This window comes from Mus caroli, chromosome 18 (assembly GCF_900094665.2).
Source record: "Mus caroli chromosome 18, CAROLI_EIJ_v1.1, whole genome shotgun sequence".
Taxonomy (NCBI): Eukaryota; Metazoa; Chordata; class Mammalia; order Rodentia; family Muridae; genus Mus; species Mus caroli.
The window spans coordinates 71,442,093-71,450,139 of NC_034587.1; the positions used below are offsets into that span (position 1 = coordinate 71,442,093).

At 47.0% G+C, this 8,047-nt stretch overlaps 1 protein-coding gene across 2 annotated transcripts in view; it reads left to right on the plus strand.

Moving 5' to 3' along the window:
• The first annotated feature begins 747 nt into the window (after positions 1–747).
• Positions 748–8,047, plus strand: part of Dym (dymeclin) — a 274,143-nt gene continuing 266,843 nt past the window's right edge. Inside the window, exon 1 of one of the 2 annotated variants that reach the window (XM_029471781.1) lies at positions 748–1,023. The gene's annotated coding sequence lies outside the window, so the exon portion shown is untranslated. The remainder of the gene's footprint in view (positions 1,024–8,047) is intronic. The other variant, XM_021150437.2, reaches the window with a different exon arrangement.

Below are 8,047 nucleotides of genomic sequence, written 5' to 3' on the forward strand. Positions count from 1 at the left end.
GCCCGGCCGGTTTTTTTTTTTTTTTTTTTTTTTTTTGGAAACATAAACACAATATCATATAGCACATAGGAAATAGTCCACAATATGAACGGTTATTACCATAATGGTCGCAATTTGTAAGTATTTTAGATGAGGAGTGGTAGGTACTCAAGGGTATTAATTTGGTGACCTCAGGCCATTTGACTTCAAATTCCGTATTTTTTCTATAAGACAGTATTCAAAGACCAGGCTGGCCTCCCTACGAAGCAGCATGGTCTTTGCCACTTGAGTACTTAGATTACAGGCTCAAATTCCGTCTTTGTTGTTATTGTTGTTGTTTTGAGATAGGGTTTTGTTATGCGACTGTGGCGGGCTTCTGATTCAAATATGCAGCCCATACTGATCTTGAATTCTGTACAATCCTCCTTTAGCTTCTCAGGTAAATACCATACTTTGACGCTACACAATATATGGCTTTCATTCTGGTTCATCTAATCCTGATTACATTGCTGAGATCTTTCTGTTAAAAATATTTTATTTTTTTAATTCGACAAGGCCCACAAAAGACTTGTATGACACTGGTGTGATTGTCCATCAGGAATTAACAGGCACCTTAGTCTCAATTAAGTTAACCATGCGTAAGAGCTCTCAGTCCCAGGAGCCTAGGGGGTTTTGGGTGGTACACTTTGCCACGTGGCTATGTGGTTGCCCGGGAGACGCTAGGAGGATGAAACGCCGGAAGGACTACATTTCCCAGAAGCCCGCGTGCTCGGCGTGCCACGGGACCGCCCGCTGCTGGCGCGCGCTTAGCCGTTCGGTCCCCAGACGCGTCCTCCGTCTCTTCCCCCTTCTCACCCCAACTCCTCCTGCGTCTCCGCACGGACAGCCGCTGGGGCCGGAACGCGGTGGGAACCGGAGCCGCTGACCTACGGAACCATGGAGGCCTAAGCCGCCGTGCACACCCGGGCCCCTTTGCGCCCGCGCTCCCGTTCCCTTGCTGCCTGCCGGCCGCGGCTGGAAGCGGAGTCCGCGCCGCTGACCCAGGTGGGCTTCCCCGGCGCGGTACCGCCCCGCGGGGTCTGAGCCGGAGGTGACCGGCCGCGCGCCGGAGGGCTGCGGGCCCGGAAGGTTGGGCCGCCCGCAGCAGTGCAGAGCTCGGCGGGCCTCGTCCGCCTGCCCCCTCGGCGCCGGGGTGTGCAGAACCAAGGGAACCGGACCCCTGGCCGGCCCGCCGGGACCCAAGGGTTGCCGGAACGGCTGGAGCTTCCGGACACTCCGGACAGCCGAGGTTGGCTGGACAAATGGGCGTGTGATGGGCAGGGCGAGCCGTAGTGTGTTGCGTGTCTGACACACACGTTTTTATTGCGATATCATCCTATACTGTAAAAACGACAAGTACCCCTGAAGTACAGCTCACTAGCTTTTAGTCTTGTTCACAGCTTGTACCTCCTTACGGCAATCCCTCAACATTTTTATCTCCTCGAAAGAGGTCTGTACCCATTTGCAACCGCTCCTACTCCCTCCTTCACGCCCTGCAACCATTGGTCTATTTTTTGCCTCGGTGTATTTGCTTGAGTCATTGGGTGTTAGCTGAAGGATGGAAAGGGCCACATTGGGTGTGAGGGAAGTAGAGCGATAAAGCAGGTGGAAGAAAGTCCTGGACAACAGCGAAGGGATGTAACGGGGCTAGCAAAGCCCTACCCTGAGACTGGGGATAGAGGAAGTGCAATCCTTGAAGGTCTGGAGAGGAGGTTTTGGGCAGGAAGATGAGGAAATGGGAGTGGAGTTGGTGAGGAGCAGTGTAGCCTTCCCAGAACCAGGTGCTCCTGCCTGAGTTGAGGGCTCAGTCGTGGAAGGTAGTTTGTAAGTGAATGGTTGCTTAATAGGATGGACTTCATGGGTTTCTAGAACGACTATCCTGGAGTTTGTAGATAATCTTTTTGGCTCAGAGAAACTGGACAAGGATAACTATCCCCATCTAGAGAACGAAGAGCCGGCCTTTTAGAGGTTGGGGTACTTGGCTAAGCTCCCAAAGTTATTAAGTAGCTGTGAGTTCAAGGCCGGCCTGGTCTATAGAGTGAGTTCCAGGACAGCCAGAGCTATACAGAGAAACAACAGTCTATGTTAGTTAAGCAGTCTTTTTGGTTTGGTAAGGTCTTGTTGCTTTGTGGAAAGGTTCAGATAGGCTGGAGCAGTGTGGTTCTCAACCTTCCTAATGCTGAGACCCTTCCATGCAGTTTTTCATCTTGTAGAGACCCTCCCCCCAACTGTAAAATTATTTTCCTTGCTATTTCATAATTGGAATTTTGCTACTGTTGTGAATTGTAATGTAAATATCTGTTGTCTGACGGTCTTCTGTGACCCTTGGGGAAGGGTCATTTGACCCTGAAGGGGGCCCCAATCCTCAGGTTGAGGCCTACTGGAGGTATGACTCAGTAGTAGAATCTTTACCTGGCATGCACAAGGTCCTGGATTTGATTGTCAGCATCATGAGGAAGAAAAAAAGAACAAACACTGAATTAAGATAATGCTTTCTCACATCCCATTTCCAGCCCTGACGAGACCAGTTTAGTTCTTTCTGCCATCCTCCTCAAGTGCATTCTCCTTCACGATTATCTTAAAGTAATGGTGAAGTGTAGCTTTTCAGTAGTACCCGCAGGAGGCTGAGGTCCAGGACTCCTCTTTTAATATCAATACAATATCAATACAATATCAATACAATACTTCGAACACTAACTTCTCAATGTCATCGATATCTAGAGGGACTTTGTTGTTAAAGGTTGGCACCCTTTAAGATTGTATTTATCTTCATGGAAGAGTAGTTTGAGCGCAGGGCAAGGGAGCACTGGGCAGGAACTAGATGGAGCACTGCTCTCCTCCAGATCCGTTTGATAGAAGGGGGCTGAGCAGTACAAACTCAGCCGTGTCTCATTTGGCGAAATATAGTTTCCTCCCGTGTTGGTTCATGGAACTTGTGGTAACCTGAGTCTGTAATCCCAGGCCTTGGTCACTTGGAATGGCTTCAGAATAAACCATCTTTTTTTTTTTTTAACGATTTATTTATTTGTATTTATATGAGTACATACACTGTAGCTGTCCTCAGACACACCAGAAGAGGGCATCGGATTTCATTACAGATGGTTGTGAGTCACCATGTGGTTGCTGGGAATTGAACTCAGGACCTCTGGAAGAGTGCTTTTAACCACTGAGCCATCTCTCCAGCCCCAAGAATAAACCATCTTTTATTCCCTTGAAAAACAAGCATGTAGTGTCTCCAGCTTTCCAGTGGCTCCTGCTGTCCTTCAGCTCTACTTTTACAAATGAGCTTGGCTCATTCTGTGCAAAGCAGTAAAGGACTGTCCCAGTTGACTCTCTTTTGTTACTGTTCTTTCCCACTCCTCCTCCTCTTCCTCCTCTTCCTCTCCCCCTCCTCCTCTTCTGCTTCTTCCTCTTCCTCCACCACCTCCTCCTCCTTCCTCCTCTTTCTCCTTGAATTTTTGAGACAGGGTTTCTCTGTGTAGCCCTGGCTATCCAGGAACTCACTCAGTCGACCAGCCTGGCCTCACACTCAGAAATCCCCGTGCCTCTCTCTGCCTGCTGCGTGCTGGGGGTAAAGCGTCTCCTGCTCCTGTGATTGGATGAGTTTTATACAGATAATCCAGGCTAATCTCATAGAGTGCTGCTTGTTCTTTATTATTGCTATTGCCATTGATCTTTACTTGGGTGCTGGGGGTCTGAGGTCGGTTCATGTTTGTGTGGCTGACTCTTTACTGGTGGAGGAGCATCCCCCCAACCCCCCACATTCTTTGTCCTTACTCAGTTACATCTTTGAAGTCTCTACACTTCCCTTGAACTTCCCTAAAACCTTTTATGCCACAGCCTCCAAAGTACTGCATTAGAGGCTCAAGCCACCGTGCCTGGCTTTTACAGCAGTAACCTAATCTTGAGTTAACACACATAAAATGTGGTCGCTTTGGAGCGTGCTATTCTGCCTATCACAAACATGCTTTGGAATATTTTGCTTTGCTACAAATGTACGGAGATTACAACCTTGAAGTCAGGGGTGCAGATGATGCCCCAAGTGAGCATTGGTCTTTGACTCTTCAGTGGCTGTAAACAAGCACTGAGAAGTACCTGTGCACTTGCAGTGCCGCTGTGGTAAATGAGAGCTCTCAAAGTGAGTAAGCAGAAAGCAATCGGACACCATGTGACATTCCTCCCCTCCCTCCCCTTCTCTCCCTCCCCCTTTCCCTCCCCCTCCCTTTCCTTAACAGGGTCTGACTGCATAGCCCAGGCTATTCATCATAGTTTTAAAATGTTAGATGCTTATAATAATAATACACACTTGCACACACACACACTCATATACACTTGCATGCACACAATCCCTCTCTCTCTCTATCTCACTCTCTCTTTCTCTTTCTCTCTCTCTCTCTCTGGGGTGGTGCTTGTTCTCGTGTCTAGGATTCTCCGAGACACCCCCTAGTTCAGCAGGCTAAGAAGGAACTTGAAGTGTGTGAATATTAGCAGTCAGGCTGAATGGTGGGATATCTGGACTTGAAGTTCTCTCTCAAGTACTATGACTCAGCCGTACATGGGTGAGTGCTGTGGCCCCGGAAGCAGAGTGACAGGGTGGCAGTTGCTCCTCTCCTTCCCGAGACAGAGGTGGAAAGGATTTGTGGAAGTCCTTGCGTGTGCTGCCCTGCTCCACATTGCTAAAGAGCTATGGAAGTCACCCTGTCCTGGGTATGAAGCACCTGGCTCCTGATGGTGACACCTCTGAGTGGCTTTAACAGTGAGGCGATGGCGATTAGGAATGGCTGGCTGCTCTTGCTTTCAAGCTTACTTTCCTAGTCATTTTTTATTTTTAAAGCAGAGCTTAATTTTCCGAACTTAATGTGCTAGTAGTTTATATATTGTCTTTATATTATATTATTTATATCTAAACTAAACTGATCTACAGGATTGGGAACATGTGCATAAATATATGTCCCAAAACATACACACACACACACACACACACACACACATATATATATATATATGTATGTATGTACATATATATATACACATACATAAATATTTAAGATTTATTTATTATCGTATCTAAGCACACTGTAGCTGTCTTCAGACACACAAGAAGAAGAGGGTATCAGATCTCATTACCGATGGTTGTGAGCCACCATGTGGTTGCTGGGATTTGAACTCAGGTCCTCTGGAAGAGCAGTCAGTGCTCTTAACCGCTGAGCCATCTCTCCAGCCCCGGGAAAATGTTTTTTGAGACAGCGTCTTATTGAGTAACCCTGCCTGGTCTGTATTTGGCTTTGTAGACCAGCCTGGCCTTCATCTCGAGATTCGCCTACCTGTGCTTCTGAAATGCTGGAGTTAAAATTGTGTGCCACCGCACCCTGCCAATTTTATCTCAGTCTTTCAGAATCGAATTCCAGAAGCGGAGTCCCTCTGCTGGTTAGGTTATCACTGAAGAAGCTTGTCTTTGTCATGTGACAGTGTATTTCTTGTATCTGTGCACCATGTATATACAGTGCCTGCAGAGGTCAGAGGAGTGTGGCGTCAGATCCTCTGGGCCAGGTTATAGGGGGTTGTGAGCTGCCATGTGGGTGCTGGGAACAGAACCTTGGTCCTTTGGAAGAGCAGTCAGTGTTCTTATCCCCTGAGTCATCTCTGTAGCATCCCTGGAAGTACATTTCTTTCCCAGTTGAGTTTGCCATTACATTTTATTTATTTATTTATTTATTTTTTCTAGTCCGGTTTTCACTGTGTAGCTTAACCTTCTCTTGACTTTGCTGCAGCTGCCTCAGTCTTCCCAGGGCTGGAATTACAATCCTGAAAACTTGTATATGGCCATAACCCCCTAAACCAGTGGCTCTCAACCTTCCTAGGGGTCACCTAAGTCTACCAGACAACACTGCTACTTACATTCAATACTATTCGTAACAGTAGCAAAATTACAGTTATGAAGTTGCAACAAAATAATTTTATGGTTGGGGGTGGGGTCACCACATCTTGAGGAGCCATGTTAAAGGGTTGCAGCGTTCAGGAAGGTTGGGAGCCACTGGGCTAAATGCCCGCCCCCAGTCTCGGCTGAACCCAGAAGCTTGGCAGGGGCGAGTCTGGTAAGTCCTGAGACGCTTTCACCACTCTTCCTTCAAGATATCTCAGGCATCTCAGGCTGTCAGTTCTCCACCTTTTTTTGTTTTCTTATACTTTCAAAGCCTTCTGTTTATTTTTGTTTTTTCGAGACAGGGTTTCTCTGTGTACCAGTCCTGGCTATCCTGAAACTTGATTTGTAGACAAGGTTGGCCTTGAACTCACAGAGATCTGCCTGCCTCTACCTCCTGAGTGCTGGGATGAAAGGAGTGGGCCATCCTGGCCAGCTGCCTTCTGTATCTTTTAGGATAGGGATTTAGTTACAGGAGTAGCTTCCACCTGATACTATCGTGCCTCTGACTGGATGTAAGTTCAGAGGTACACAATAGCGGGTATGGCAGTTCATTGTCTTGGGGCCTAGTGTATTTTTTCTGACATCTCTAGGGATAGACCTTGATCTTTAGGTCCTGGAGGACTTCCAGAGTTGTAGCTAAAATATCCAAGCAGCAGGGGAAGGAGGTACCAAGAAGTGGCTGTCTACTTATTAAGAGACACCATTGTATCATTTATTTAGACACGGATATGTCTAGTTAAGGCAGTTTCTCTTACCAAACGGAAGAAGGGTTGGAGTGGCCTCCAGCAATTAGCACTTTCTGCCTTGCTTTGTGAACCTCCAGGCTAATCTCCACACTTACTACAACCCCAATTCTGCTATTTGTTTGCTTTGGTGTGTTACTTTTTTTTGTTTTTTGTTTTGTTTGTTTTTTTGAGGCAGGGTTTCTCTATGTAGCCCTGGCTGTCCTGGAACTCCTGAGACAGGTTCTTAATTTGTTGCCTTAGCTGGTCTTGAGTCTTGAACTCATGCAGTCTAGAAGATTGACCGTAGACTCTAGGAGATCCTCCTGCCTCAGCCTCCTGAGTGCTGGGATTGCAGGTGTGGCCTAACCACAACTCAACTAGATATTCAACCCTTTCGACTTTAAATTTTCTTATCTGCAAAATGGGACTAAAGTTTATTTTAGTTGCCCAGAGAGTGAAATGGAGATACTTTTAAGATCAACCGGCCAATCTATAATCAATCAAACCTGATTAGGTGGTGTGGATGTAGACCAAAGAAATCTATCTCTTCATTTCAGAATTGAGGTGTTGAGTTTGAGGTGTTTTGGGATACCAGATAAGAATTAGATAAATGCACCTGGCACTCATCCGAGAGTTCTGGGCTGGGCTCATCAGTATGTAAGAGTAGAGCCCACTGATCTAGAACTGGCAGGGATACATGAATTCTGTGGTTATAATGTTTGGAGTAAGAATGCGTGATTTATTTGGGTGTGGTGGCAAATGCCTTAATTCCACCCAAGTAGAGGCAGGCAGATGTCTGTGAGTTTGAGGCCAGTCTGGCCTACATAGTGAGTTCCATGCCAGGCCCTGCCTCAGTGCTCCTGCTCCTGCTGACGCGTGTACTGCGCTGGCTATGTAGTCAGTGTCTCTGTAAAGCACCAGGTTTGGCTTTTTATTTATTTATTTATTTATTTTTTTGGAGACAGGGTCTTTCTATGTAGGCCTGGCTGCCCTGGAATCGAGATGTAGACTAGACTTGCTTTGAACTCACAGAGACCCATCAGCCTCTGCTTCCAGAGTGCTGGGATTAAAGGCATGCGCCATTTGCTTTGGCTTCTTAAGGCTTCCACTTTGATTCCCTCCCCCACCAGCCAGCTGAACTCTTTTTGGTTCTAGAGTGACCCACCTCCTTTCTCTTCTCTTCTCTTCTCTTCTCTTCTCTTCTCTTCTCTTCTCTTCTCTTCTCTTCTCTTCTCTTCTCCTCTCTCTCCTCTCTGTCTCTCTTTCTCCTCTCTCTCCTCTCTCTCCTCTCTGTCCTCTCTGTCTCTCTTTCTCCTCTCTCTCCTCTCTCTCTTCTCTCTCCTCTCTCTCCTCTCTCTCTCTCCTCTCTCTCTCTTTCTCT